Consider the following 16,012-nt stretch of genomic DNA (forward strand, 5'->3'; position numbering starts at 1 on the left):
ATGGACAGAAAGAAATGTATTGAGGGTTCCGGGTTTCGATCTATTGGCAAGTACAAGCCATACTACTAGAACAAGAGGCGTAGCTATTTTGGCAAAATCTTTTTTAGGACAACCCATACGTAAGGCAGTTGTTCCTATGGGTAGGTGGGTGATTGTTGAGCTTAAGATAGGCATTACTATATGTTCTATTTATTCACCCAACCAGGACGATCCCTCTTTCTTTATCGATCTAGAACTTGAGTTAGCATCCTGGCCTCATACGCTAATATTTTGTGGGGATTTTAACATCTCTTTGACTCAAAAAGGGCTAATATGCAACTACAATCAATTTAAATATGTTGGATATAAACCAAAGGTATATAGAGCCATTTTACAACTAAAGGAAAGTCTTGGCTTGGCTGATGTATGGGATATGAAGCATCCTCAAGATCCGGGATACACGTACTTCTCACACCCGCACAAGAAATATGTTTGCATCGATTACATCTGGATGACAAGTAACTGTGTTAATGAGACACAAATAAATAAACTTCCGAAGATTATCTCGGACCACAACCCCTTAGTGCGTACAATGAGTGCTAGTAATATTCCCAGACCTCGGTCAAGCTGGTCCTTCGATAGAAAATTATTAGTTAATAATGAATATGTAGAATACATCAAGGCATGGGCTCAAGGATTTATTGACTGCAATCGCTACAGCGCCTCGCAAGATATGGTTTGGGACTGTTTTAAGGCTTCAATTCGCGGGGAAACAATAAGCTATGTGGCCAGAAAGAGGAAGGAGCTTGCTAGAGCTAATGAATTACAACTTCAAGAACTAGCCGGAATAGAAGAGAAGCACACTGCTATAATAATGCAAGGTGCTTAGAGAGATGACGATTCTCAAGATGGAGATTAATAGCAGGTTGTCCCAGAGAGCGGCCAAGACCTATCAATCTCATCGTAATAAGATCTACGAGGCGGGCGAGAAGGTCGGCAAGCAATTGGCTCTCCGCACTCGTCAAAAACAATCCTTGAGCTTAATTGCTAGTATTAAGGCAGATGGTCAAGAACATACAACACCTAAGGCCATCTTAGAGGTCTTTAAAAAATATTATCAGAAACTATATCAAAATGAGGATATGTTGGATCCTGTAATAATTAAAGACAAACTCGCTAGGTGGGCAACTGAGCAGGAGGGCAATCTAGGAATTGAGAGTGTTACTAGACAAGATCTAGAAAGGCATATAACTCAGTCGGAGGTACAAATGGCCCTTACAGAGCTCGCTCCAGGCAAGGCCACAGGCCCAGATAAAATACCACTGGAACTATATAAAATCTTGGGCAGTATCATAACACCGCTACTTCTTGATCGATTTATAGCCATTCAGGTCCGTGGCATCCCTCCTAGTTCATGGACGGGAACAAATAGAGTTATTTTTCCAAAAAAAGATAAGCCTCCCAATCTGGCTGCATCGTACTGCCCAATCTCTCTTATAAACTCTGATTCGAAGCTTTATTCTAAGATTTTAGCTAATCGCCTCAGGGGGGTCGTCGAGCGCCTGGTCTCCCCGTAGCAGCACGGCTTCATTCCGGGCAGGGGCACCACGGACCATATACGCCGTGCTATCGCTTTGTTTGATGCTGTAGGTGTCGCGGGGGGCCAGATGTCGATGATCCTCCTGGATGCTGAGAAAGCTTTCGATAGGGTTTCGTGGGAGTTTTTGTGGGCGGTGCTAGAGCAAAATAAAATCGGTCCTCGTCTCATGAAATCTATCAAAGCTATGTACTATACACCTAAGGCAAGGGTTTTGGAAATGGGTCTTGAGTCTGGGCACTTTGATATATCTCGAGGGACTCGTCAGGGCTGCCCATGCTCCCCGATTCTCTTTGCCTTCTATATAAACCCTCTAATTTTAAAACTATTAAATACAGAGGTAATTAAACCGGTTACAGTAGGCCCCTTCGATACCAAAATTCTAGTGTATGCCGACGATGTGGCGGTAATAACATCTCACCCCACCGAGGCCATATCGATAATCGAACAGATTACCCACGTCTTTGGTCGTTTTTCTGGATACTCTTTAAATAGAGATAAAACAATGGTCATTTGCACTCAGAATACCCAATTTGTGGACTCAAGAAGGGTTGATAGCGCAGTATCTCTAGGAGTTCGGATATCTCCCAAAATAGAGGAAATTATTAAAATAAACTATGATCCTCTTCTCCATAAGATCATGAACGATTTGGAAAGGGTAGATGGTTTACATCTCTCAATTATCGGAAGAGGGAATTTGCTTAAAATGAATATTCTACCCAGGGTCTTATATTTATTTCGTGCGATCCCGCTATTAGTACATGATAAAATTATGAAGGCCCTGGAATCCCAGATGGCTAACTACGTCTGGGGCTATGGGAAAATAAGGAGATCTATTCGATATCTCTCTTTACCAGTTATGAGAGGGGGTCTGTCAATTCCTAACCTGGGATTTTACTTGTGGGCTACTTTGCTCCAACAGATGACCATACTACTTTTCGTTAAAATACCTGAAAAAGAAATAGGGGATAAGTACATACCCTCAATCTATGAGCTGGTTATTGGAGATAAGGCTAATGGACTCCTGGTAAAGCAGTTGGAACCCTCGTATTATAAGAAAGTCAAGTTTAAGACTATAACAAGTGCGTGGGGAATTTGGAGGAAAATTATGAGGCACCTAAATATACCTAAATACAATAAGTATACTTCACTGTGGCATTCTACAGTTTTACCAGCACAAGTATACGATAGCATATCCAGAAGATGGGAATATCTGGGAGTCTTAACGCTAGGGGATTTCTTACTGTCTGGCAACATCAATAGATTTCAAGCACTGCAAAGTAAATTTTTATCCCCGATAATAGTATATTCAAATGTATTCAAATAAATACGATTTTAAATATAACAAGTGCTGATTTTCTTCTGGATAATATCCCCCTATTTGACTGTATGGCCAAATCTACAATTAGGATTGGTACCATATATGGAATCCTAATCGAAAGCCAGCGGGACGACTTGGAAAACACGGAAATTAAATGGTCAAGCAAACGAAACAATCCCAACGTGGATATCGATATGTCCTTAACCCTCTCGATGAAGGTGTTTGTCACATCTAATTTGAAAGCTCAGTTGTACAAGACTATACATGATCTCTATTTCACACCATCTAAGCTCTATTCCTGGGGGAAAAGGGCAACCTCAGAATGTCCGAGATGCAGTAAAACTGGGGCACATTTACTTCATATGCTTTATGAATGCGATAAACTTACAGATCTGAGAGAATTGATAGCTGGTTTTTGGCGGGATGTGTTTGGGCATTTAGTAGCTAAATCCCCCACCCTGTATATGTTGGGTTATGATAATACACTGGGACATACTAAGGAGGAGGAAATATGTCTTTTTTTGGGGGACGGCGGTTTATAGGGTAATTTTAACAGCCCGCTGGAAGGATATAGACCCCCCCAATTTTCAGGTTTGGTTGGCCAGTTTGTTAGGTATGTATAACCAGGAGAAGGTGATCTTTGCTTGTAAAGGTAAAACGGCGAGAGCCCTAGGTAATAAGATCTGGAAACCGATCGAGATCTGGAGTAATAATATTAGATCTGTATAATTGAAATATGTGTAATTATGTTTATTTATGTCTAATGGATTACTTCTTTAAATCTCTAGATATTGTGCATTTAATTTTTCATATGTGACCAATGTTTAAGTTTAAATCTCTAAGTTTAAACTGGAATGAATTCTGAATGTAATTTTTAAAGGTTGCAATAAAAAAAAAAAACCTTTGAAACAAAAAGAAAAAAAAAAGAATCACACCATGAGTCTGTGTGCACACAGGAATTGTTGTCAGAGATTTAATTTGTGTAGCTTTTATTGTGTAAGACTTGCAGTCATGGGAAAGGAATAGCTCATATGATATGTTTTGAAAAGCTCATAAAAAATATAGTAATATATATAAATTACATAAAGGTATTTTTTTTTAGTTTCTTTCAGGTATTGCTGAACAAGACTGAAATAAATTAAAGATGCCTATAAAATCAAGAAAGAGAAAAGAACAGCAAAAACATCTATATTTGAAGACAACTGGACAACAAAAATTAGTTGAAGAACCTCATGTTAGAAAAAAGAAAAAGCCTTCTGCTAAGCAGACTAAGGATTTTTAAAAAAATATCTTCAAGCAAAGAAAAACTGTAACAAATATATCCACTGGAAATAGTGTTTCAAGTAGAAAAAAAACAGACAATCAACAGAATATACTAAATGCTAATGTACAAACAGAAGTAAGAAAGAATGACTTGAAAAATAGATTTTAAAAACATTTGTAGAAAAATGTTTGAGAGAAGAGTGATGTTCAATTTGCTAAAGGATGTGAAAACATATAGGAAGAAAGCCAAATTTTGTAAGAAAAAAAAACATATTGAAACAATTGTTGCCAAGGCTTTGGAGTTAAAAAGGAAACTATTCATTTGAATTTTGAACAGGATCCGTACATTAGATAAATTAGTGAATGTAATGAAGTCAAAAAGCAAAAGAAAAAGAGAAGTGAAAAAAAAACTTTTGTAAAGTGTTCTTAGGAGAATGGAAGCATAGTTCAAGTACTGAACCATTTTTTAATGAAGAGAGTTATCTTCAAAGTAATAGTTTGCTGCATGCAGTTGACACCAGTGGTCGAGCATATGAAGTTAAGGATGGTTGTGTAATGGAAAAGGAGAAAATGGTTCCAAGAAATGAGGAAGAAGTGTTCGCTGATGAGGTTATGGGGAGACGTCCTAAAGCCCCAGTGTACACTTGGAATTGTAGTAGTATTTGTACTGTATGACAGGAATCTATTGATAAATTTGTGACTTTCTAAGAGAATATAGTAAAAAAAAGTGTTAAACAGAAGATTAAGGTGCTTCAAAGACTAGATCCATGCAGAGTGAGAGAGAATACTGGTTTGCAAGGACATTCTCTGGCTTGTCTTTCTAGGAAAGTTTGTCAAAGTGTTTTTCACCATTTTAGGATGCTGGCAGTTCATCATACTGAAATGAGAAAGTTTCTGAGAAGATTGTATTTTGCTAAAAGTCCAGCACTAAAGTTACATGAGTTGAATAGTGCTCTGTTCCGTGGATCTGTAACAGATGTGAAGAAGGTTTGTGAGGATATTGAGTTTTGTTACTTTGGTCCAGAGCAAGAAAGTGCAGGAAATGACACAGTTATTGAAGAAAATGTGGAAGAGAATGTAGAACCCACTGTTAGTAAAACATTTGAACATCAAATGACAAAATGTACTATCATCTCTAATGAAAGACCAAATATTACTTGTATTTGTTGCCGGAGAAGCCATTACAAAAATCAAACAAGGAAGGTTGATCTCTATAAAAAAAGTGAAAAAGAAAATAATTCTAAGTGGAAGGATTTTGCTACATATTTATTTCTGGAAAATTGTTTTGATTTGGGTGAAGATCAGCGTATTTGTAAATACTGTTATAACAAGTTAGAAGAAAATAAAATGCCTGCTAGAGCTGTACATAATAATTTAGAATTGGTTGATATTCCTGCAGAACTTAGTGATTTAAATACGTATGAGTCTATACTCATTCATTGTGTGTATCCATTTCAGACTATAGTTCGTATGGAGCCCAAAACAGGCAAATTACCTCCTACAGATTTACAAAGAGGTTTAAAAGGAAGAGTTGTCTATTTGCCATTAGATTTGAAAAAAAATATTGAAACAATTGATGCAGATAGTTTGGAAACTGAACCATTAGTTATTCTGGTTAATGGTGTACCTACAAAGAATAAGAAAATTTGGCAGGAGCTGGTGGATGTACGAAAAGTACAAAGAGCAAATTTATATTTGAAAATAAATAATAAATGGTATGAATCAATTTATATGGATGAAGATGAAGAAGATTTACTAGCAGACACAGGAATACCAATTGGGCAAATTGAAAAAGTGGATAAGTCAAAAGAAGAAGAAATTTATGAACATTTCAGCATACATCCTCTTCATTCTAAAGAAGTTATGGGAAACACTATTAATCTCTTTCAGATGAAAAAAGCAAAAGGAACTCCCGTGAGTGTATGGGAGGAGAGCTTGGAAGCTCGTTGTTTTCCTCAGCTGTTTCCTACAGGAAAAGGTGGACGATATGATGAACGTCCAGTACAGATTCCTGCTTCTGAGTATCGGACTACAAGATTATATGCAGAAGATCCAAGATTTCGTCAAAGTATTCCTTATTTGTTCCATCTTTTATTTGAAAGTGACTTATCAGCACTATCTTATGCAGTAAATCACATTTTGAAAACTGGAGTACATCTTCATAATGTGTCTGCAAAGGATTTTCTGAACAAAGTGCAACAGCGAGATGATCATTTGGAATCTCAATTGATTAATCTAATGGCTTTTCAGCGTGGGACTAATGAATATTGGTACCGACGCCATGGAGAATTGAAATGTATGTTACGGAATTTAGGAACTCCTACATGGTTCCTTACCCTAAGCTGTGCAGAGTACGCTTGGGATGATTTACTGGATTTTCTTCGAGAGGCAAATTCAAATATTGAAAACATCCAATACAAGACAGCAGAAGAATTGTGCTCATTGGATCCGGTTAATGTTTGCAGATATTTCAATCATAGATTTGAGGCTATGATGTCCTTCATCTGCAATTAAAAAAATCCACCTCTTGGAGAAGTTGTGGATTTCTTTTGGAGAAAAGAGTACCAAGCAAGAGGTGCTCCTCATATTCATATGCTGTTGTGGATCAAGGATGCCCCAAAATTTGGAACAGATTCTGATGATGCAGTCTTATCTATCATTGAAGAATATGCAACATGTGCTATACCTAAAAGCACAGAAGAAAAAAACTTAAAAGAGCAAGTTTTACGTTTCCAAAGTCATCGGTGTGGAAAATACTGTTGACGAAAGTACAAGAGTAAAGATAGATTCTACACAAAATGTGAATTTGGATTTCCACGACCTGTTCTTTCAAAAGGAAGAGTAAACAGTTTTATGTCAGCTGTACGACATACTATTACAAGAAAATCGCCTAAGAATACCTACAACCTAAGAAGAAAAGAAGAGTCAAAATATATAAATGACTACAACCCAGTCATTTTATCCATGTGGAATGCTAACATGGATATACAGTATGTAGCTGACAATTCTATTGCTGTTGCTCGGTATGTCACATCTTACATCACTAAATCTGAGAAAACGGAATTGAAAGAAATGTGGGAAGAGATTTCTCACGAGAAGACTGTCAGTAAAAAGCTATACAGTTTCAGTTTAAAGATGTTATCGCATCGAGAAATTGGATCCTACGAATGCTCAGATAGGTTATCATCTGCAAGTCTGTACTCCAAATCCAGAAGAATAATATGGGTAAGTTTAGGCCTTGCAGGAATGCGAAATCGGGTACTGAAATCTATTCGAGAAATTGAATATTTAGCGGAGTACGAACCTGAAAGTACAGATATTTTAAGAACAAACATGTTGGACACATATTACCCAAAGAGAAGTCATCATCTTGAGAACATGTGTCACTATGAAGTGCTGCAGAACTACATTTATAAACGGAATGCCACAGAAGAGATCAACAATGGAAAATATAAAGTCATTGGTGAGGAAGGATGTTTAGTAAAACAAACAAAAGGAAGTTTGATTAATCACAGAAAGCTGAGTTGCGACACTACTGACTAGAAGGAATTTTATCACTTAGCACTTTTACAGTTGTTTAAACCATGGCGCTCAGAGGATGAATTACTTGGACATTTTCAAAGCTATGAAGATTCCTTTAATGCATGCAAAGATACCATCGAATGCAGTACTTTCACGACTTATGTACAAATGTTAAATGAAGAAATTGAACAAGAAGCAACAATTGCAGCTGAAGTAGCTAGAGACAGTTCTCAAGACAGTCAAAGCTCTGGGACGCTCAGTCAAGATCCCCTAGGACAACCAATCGTAGAAAATGAAGCTGCAATAGCCATGACTGAAGTGGAAACAGCTATGAATCAAGCTCAGGAAGATTTAATAAACTTACCAAGTTTGGAACAGCAACTGAATGATGAACAACAACAAATTTATGAGCAAGTCACAAAACAAATTGATCATGGATTACTACATGAAAATAAAGAGAGAGTGCTCATGCACATCATTTGAACCAATCAGAATGTATATGAGTGGATAAGCTGGAACTGGAAAAAGTTTCTTGATTAAAGTAATTAGAAGCTACCTACAGAAAAAAACTGATTCAACTTTGTCTTGTGTTGTTACTGCTCCAACTGGGTTAGCAGCATATAACATAAAAGGAATTACCCTCCATCGTTTGCTAATGTTACCAGTGGAGCATGAGAACAAAATACAATACCACAAGCTAACAGGAGAAGCATGTTTTGAAGTTGCAAGAGTATTGAAAAAAATGAAAGTTCTCATTATTGATGAGGTAAGCATGGTATCAAACTTAATGCTTGCCTTTGTGCATTTAAGAATGCAGCAAATTCTAAAGACAAACTATGACGTGCTATTTGGAGGAAAACATGTTATAGTTTTTGGGGATCTTCTGCAGCTCACTCCAGTTAAAGGACAACCAGTATTTCAAACTCTTACACATGAAGACACGAAAAAGTCGTTAGGAAGTATAGGTAATGTGAATATTTGGACATAATTTGAGTATAAAGAACTCATTACCAATATGCGGCAAGCAAATGATGATGATTATGCAAGTATTCTCAAAGATATCAGAATTGGACTACTCACAGAACATGGCAGAAAAGCTTTACAGAGTCGATTGCTATGTAATTTGTTCCCAACAGAACAAATTGTTCCAGAGAAAATATAAAAGAAAATTGCTGGAAAAAATACTGTAATCTGCTTAATGCCAACACTACATGAATGCTCTATATTCAATCAAGAACTTTTGAAATTGGAAAATGAAGAGATTGTAAAACTGGAAGCTGTGGATAAAATACAACATGAAGGAATAACTATTATATTGACAAGCAAATTGACAACTAAATTGGATTCTCTAGAGAAAAACATATCGAAAACAGCTGGTTTAGAAAAAAATCTTTATGTATGTATGAACTGTCGAGTAATTTTAAGACGTAATTTGGATGTAGAAAAAGGTTTAGTGAATGGAGCTATGGGTAAAGTTGTGGGTTTTGTTAATTACCAGAAAAAAGATGGAATTGAATTTTTAAAAATAAAATTTGATCAGATTGAAGAGGTTAAAGACATTTGTCGTTGTTCAGTTCGTTTCTTGCTTGTGAAAGACTTATATGTACGTAGGAAGTAGTTTCTGTTTTCTCTAGCATATGCTGTAACTATTCACAAATCTCAAGGATTAACTGTAGATAGTGCTTTTGTAAACATTGGATCTACTGTGTTTAAAGAAGGTATGGCATATGTTGCTTTGTCACGTGTGAAAAAAATATCTGGTTTATTCATGATAGACTTTGATGAGTCAAAAGTTAGTGCTGATGCAAACTGTGTAAAGGAATATAATAGATTAAGAAGAAGCTATGCTCCTCATTTAGGTCAGTATCCTGTGTTTGAATAACGTGTTGTTTGTCGGAAAAGGAGAATTGAGAATATCTGTAATGAGGATGTACAGAAGAGAAAACAAAAGGAGAGTGATGTGATTCCAAGCAAAAAGAAAAAGGACAATGTTGAAGAGGTTGTAGGTTGTCATTTTGAAAATAGCTCTGGTGTCAACTGCTACGCTAATGTAGTGCTGAATGTTGTATTTTATCTTGAAAGTTTGCAAGAGCAGATAATACTAAATCATGAAACAAGATTCTGTTCTCTGCTGAGTTTTCTTTTTGAGAAGCTGAGTAATGATAAAACTAAAATAGAAAGTGCTTCTGATGTTAGAAATCTTTTAGATGTATGTTCAGGATGTACACAGTTTACTCAAAATGTCCCGCAAGATGCACAGGAATTCTTAATGTATATGCTTATGGTACTGGAAGATGAAGGGGTAGAAATAGAAAATATGTTTGGTCTCTCTTATAAATGGGAACATAGTTGTGAAAACTGTTTGAACACATGCAGCTCTAGTGTTGATTCTGAAAGGTTCATATATTTAACATTACCAGAGAGTAAATCAGTGACTTTTAGTAAATTAGTTAAAGATGCAAATCACAACATGGAATGTTCTCAATGTAAATCAGATATGTTATCAACGTTATTTTTAAATAAATATGGACAGTATGTAATTTTAATGATGCAACGTTGTAGAGCTGATGGAACAAAATTGGACACTTCAATAAAGAAGTTTACAGGACATCAATTATCAATATCTGGAAAAACTTTTGTTGCAGTTGCAATAATTTTCCATGATGGACCTTCTATAACTTCTGGTCATTACACAGTTTATCTAAAATGTGAAAAAGTCTGGACACTGTGTAATGATTCTCAATTGATTTTCAAGCAACGTTTGCCTGCAGAATTACCAAATTAATTTTTCTAAAACCAAAATTTTAGATACAAATTGCAGCATCTGAACAAACCATTATTTCGATTTTATTGGATTACCATTGATTATTTCACCAAAAAAGAATTTAAAAATTAACATTTGGCCTCATGGAAAGGTAAAAATTTCTATTGTGGACTTCTTTGACAGATATTATTTTGGTGTATGTGCTTAAGCAACAAGATTTACAGACGTTATTTATTGCAAATAGTTATTGTTCTTAGAAGATATTTTTAATATATATGTTACATTTCTATCAAGGTATGTTTTACTGAGAAGAGATTCAGGGCTTTTTTTAAACAATCTTTCAGATTGTTAATTTTTTTGCCCGCTGTTAAGTGATGAATGCAATTGATTTCACAATTTGCAGTGAAATTCAATATATTCTGAAAACAGCAAAAAAAGGGCAAAAAATTACTTTGTTAAATATGAAAATATGTGTACTGTATTCTAAAATGTATTGTTAAATATTAATACTTTTTTTCTTTTTTTTCAGATCGAGAAAGAAAATTTAGGAAATTTAATCCATTTTTCTAGCAATTAAAAAAACCATTTATTTATAATTAAGTTATTTTGTTGGTCAGGTAAGTTTGAAATATCTGTATTTCTCAACCCTTCACTTTCAAGCTCCCTTTTCCTCACTTCTCCTCACTCTGCTTTTCTCATTCCCCTTCTCTCTGTCTTCTTCCTTTACTGCTCTTTCGTAACTCCCTCACTCCTTCTCTACTACTCCCCTATGTTTACTGCCTCCATCACTACTTTTTCAACCATGTATCTCTCCCTGTCTCCATGTGTCTCAGTCATTCTAACTGCCTTACTCCTTCTCAGTTTCTTGCTCTCTGTCTCTGTTTCTGTCTCTCTCCCTTTGTCTGTCTTACCCTTAATTTCCATTACATCTCTGGGGCAGATTAACAAGGCCTCTGCGCCACCACTACGTCACTTTTCATAACGTACTGGTGGCGCAGGGAGCTCCTTCATATTTACAAGGAGAGGAAAAGCCACCCTGGGTGACTTTTCCTCTCCACATAAATACAGCCACTTCACACGCAGCACTGTGTGTTGAAGGGGCGTTCCATGGGTGTTGTTTTGGGTGTTCCCACGCAACATACAAAGAACTAGACACATCTCCAGGTTTATGAGAAATCGTAACTCTGGAGATGCATGTGAATGCTAAGCCACCCTAGAGGTGGTGTTGCGAGGCACAACGAGGAGAAATGTTTTTATTTCTCCTCGTTTTTTCCTCTTTTAGTGCGTCCTCCATTCTACAGCACGCATTGAAAGAGGAAAAAGCCTCTTGTGATTGTTTTTGTGCAGGAAGGTGTCCCTTCCTGCAGAAGAACAATCTCCCCACCACGCCAGCATCCTTGTACCATGGTGCAAGGGAGCCTGCTCTGGCGCATGGCTGCAGTTTGTAGGCCTGCGCAGGGGAAGCATAGAGATGCGACAAAAAAATTGTATAAAAAATAGAATAAACAAAAAAGTTTAAGTGTTTGGGTGTTGGTTGGCTCTAAAAAGAGCCATTGTGTTAATTGAGTTTTTTTTGGTACCTATAAGTAAGTATCGATCCAGTGTCTAAAGATCAAGAGGAAGACTCTGTTCCCTTCATCTGTGAAATGTACTCTTGCTCTTTGGATTAGAAACATTATGTACTGAAGTTCTGACGTCTCTGCACACACAACTGTTACATGATCTAATGCTATGCTAGCAGGCAGAAGTCATGTTGGGGGTAGAAATCATTTAGAAAGGGTTAAAATATGCAAAAAAAAGAAATGTGTGTTTCCATTTAAAAAAAAGGTGGAGAACGTGAAAAGGGGGCAGGGTACAGAGTTCCTGATCCCCTACCTTTTGACAGGAGGTCCCTGAAGGACCATGAAGGGTGCGCACGGCGGGGAATTAAAAAAAAAAAAATTAATAATTTTTAGATGTTAGGTGGCTCTAAAAAGAGCCGTTGTGTTAATAGAGGGACAGAGGAAGGAAAGAATGGCAAAAATTATAGGGTGCCGCACGTGTGCTGCCGTATCTTGATCTCTATTAGGGGAATGCTGGTCTCCCCCAAAGCAAGAAGAGCATTACACGTATTGCACCGTATATGCACCCTCTCAAACAGAGGGTGAATGTCCAGAGAAGCAGAGGAAGGTGAAGCTGCCACCGCAGAGGAAGTGCTCGGCTGAGCTACCGATGATGTACTCGGCTGAGCTGCTGCAGATGTGCTCGGCTGAGCTGCAGGAGGGTTTTCTCCAGCAGCTCGAGCATAAGCCACAGGATGTACATCTCTAACGTGCCTGATCATAGTGTAGATACTAAAAGAGTACTTCTTATTAGGATCTCCTCTAGATAAGACACGACTACAAAGAGTGCACGTGACTTTGGGAGCATTCACTTTCTTCTGCCCCTGTGGAAATGTAAAATATTTCCAGATAAAAGAATCTTTCTGTTTCCTCTGTTTCTGTCTCACAAGAGTCTCCTGCTCACTCCCAGAAGATGACTGCTGCTCTGCCATTGTATCACAAAAACAGTTCAGCTCCTTCTCCCAGGCAATCAGAAGAAATGATGAGGGGAGTGGGTGTGGTGTTGGAAGTTTCTGGAACTGAAACTACTTTAAACCGTACGCTTATGGTGCGCGCACGGTACAAGCACGCATGCGCGTACGTAAGACGCACGCATGCACGTACGGAGCACGCGCGTACGACGCACGCGCGCATGCGCATTCGGAGCAAGCGCGCATGCGCGTACGGAGCACACGCGTACGACGCACGCACGCATGCACGTCATTTGAGATGTCATCAGTGATGTCACTGACCATGTCATGAGTGATGTAATATGTGACGTCATCAGCAGTGGATTGCGGGCGCGCGAGTTATAGTTAGCTGAACTAACTATAAAGGGGGAATTTCATTGGTTTTGTACGAGTGAAATGTCCAGCTAACTATAACGTGTGTGAAACCTATGGTTTTTTCAGTGAATATATATATATATACACACACACACACACACACACACACAAAAAACAAAGTTTACAGGGATTTTAAAATTAGGCCCAGGTTTCACTCATACAAAACAAGAGAAATTCAGCTGTTATATTTACGTGAGCTAACTATAACTTGTACCCCTGCAATGCACTGCTTATGACCTCACATGTTACATCACTCATGACATGGTCAGTGGCATCACTGATGACATCACTGATGATATCTCAAATGACATCACTGATTACATCATCCAGTGACTTGGAGTATTTTTTTAAAAGGTTATGAGTGTTATATATACCAAGGTTTGTTGTTGAATGAGTGGGTGTATGAGTGCCTGATTGGATGATTCAGTGGGTGCGTGACTAACTGTATAAGTGAGTGATTAGGAGTCTCAGTGAATGTATGGGTGGGTGATTGGTTGCGTGAATGTCTGTAAGCTGGGGTCTAAGTGGTTTTATCGGTGTGTGAGTTGGTATGTAAGTTTCTGTATGGGTGAGTGATTGGTTGTCTGAATACCTCTATGGGTCTCAGAGTTTCTGTGTGAGTGGGTGAGGGGGTTGTGACTGCCTATATGGATGAGTGAGTGGGTGAGTCAGAGGCTATATGGGTTAGTGAGTGTGTGGTGATGGGCTGAATGGGTCAGTAGGAGTGTATATGGCTGTGTCGGTGAGGGAGTGCATGTGATAGTGGTATATTGTGAGAAACTGAGTATGTGAAAGGCAGTATAGGTGAGTGATGGGGTATGTGAGTGACTGTATGGGTGAGTGAGTGAATGTGAGAGTAGTGTATGGCTGAGTGTCTGTTTGGGTCAATGATTGTATAGGTGAGTGAGTATGTATCAGTAACTGTATGAGTAAGTGAGGGAATGTGTGTATAACTGTATGGGTGAGTATGCAGCTGTGTGATTGACTGTATGGGTAAGTGAGTAGGTGTGTGAGTAGCTTTATGGGTGACTGATTCAGTGCATGAGTAGCTGTGTCAGGATACATCAGTGGCTGTATTAGTGAGTGAGTGGGTGTATGTGTGGCTGTATGGGTGAGTGAGTGGATGTGTGTGTTGATCCATGAATCAGTGAATGGCTGTGTAAGTACTGGTATGTGTGGGTGAATGGGTTTGTGAATGGTAGTGTAGTAGATGAGTGGGTGTATGAAAGGTTATATGGGGTGTGAGTGAGTGCATCAGAGATTATGTGGATGATGTCATCAGTGATGACATTTGAGATGTCATCAGTGATGTCATCAGTGATGTCACTGACCATGTCATAAGTGATATAATATGTGAGGTCATAAGCAGTGCATTGGGGGCGCAAGTTATAGTTATCTCAGCTAACTATAACAGCTGAATTTCTCTGGTTTTGTACAAGTGAAACCTAAGCCTAACTATAACGTCCCTGCAACCTCTGTTTTTTTAAAGTGAATTTTTAAGGTTTTTTAAATTCTATTTGCTAACTATCACATCCCTGTAACCTTTGTTTTTTTCAGTGAAATTCTAAGGTTTTTTAACAGCAGTCGCATTTGCAGGGTGGTGGAGAAAGGGGGTGGGCCTCCGACCAGCTTTCCGGAATCCTGCTGTATAGGACTTAAAGTAGGTACTAGGAGGGCTTCTTGACACCTAAGGTCCTTCAGGAGTGATGTGGACTTTATGCCCCAACCAGAAGCGCACCAAAAGCTGCATTTGCAGAGTGGTGGAGAAATGGGGCGTGGCGTCCAAAGACCTCTTGGCAATCCCGCTGTGTGGGACTTATTGGAGATAACAGTATGTGTAGTTGGCCCCCAAGGATGTCCTTAGGGCCAACTACCCTTCCTGTTATCTCTAGTAGGTCCCACACATCAGTATGGCGGAGACCTGGTAGGAGTCCACACCCCCTTTCTCCACTACCCAGCAAACACGCCTCCTTGCGTACTACTAGCAGGGGGTGAAGTCCCCTTGGCTATTGAGGGTCCTTGGGGGCCAACTACTCCTCCTGTTAACTCCTGCAAGTTCCACACATTGGGTTTGCTAAGAGGTTTTTGGTAGCCTCGCCCCCTTTCTCCATCGCTCTGTAAATGTGCCTCCTGGTGCACAACTAGCTAGGTGATGAAGCCACCTTCGCTCTTGAGGGCCCAAGGGGGGCAACTAGCCCTTCTGTTACCTCCAGTAAGACCCACACAGCTGGATTGCTGACAGTTGGTTAAAAGCCACACCCCCTTTCTCCACCACTCTGCAAACACACCTCCTGGTGTACTGCTGCTTGGGGAGGAAGTCCACTTTAGTCCTGAGACCGTCAGGAGGCTGGGGACCGCATCCCTCACTAGCAATGCACAAGCCCCCACAAGCGTCTGAATTGGCCTCAGCGTGGTGGTGGAACCCGAAGGTGCATGGGGGGGCCGGAGCCCCCCAAGCTATAATATTAATATAACCTCAGGGAGGTGGCAGTCCCTGAGGCTGCAGGGATTCGCGTGGCCCCCCCACATTTGTCTGAATTAGCCCTGGGGTGGTGGTGGTCCGCAGAACTGCATGTGAATATTTATATATATATTCATTGAAAAAAACAAAGATTACAGAGACATTATAGTTAGGCTCAG

The sequence above is a fragment of the Triturus cristatus genome, chromosome 2_1 (assembly GCF_964204655.1).
Source record: "Triturus cristatus chromosome 2_1, aTriCri1.1, whole genome shotgun sequence".
In the NCBI taxonomy this organism is placed as follows: domain Eukaryota; kingdom Metazoa; phylum Chordata; class Amphibia; order Caudata; family Salamandridae; genus Triturus; species Triturus cristatus.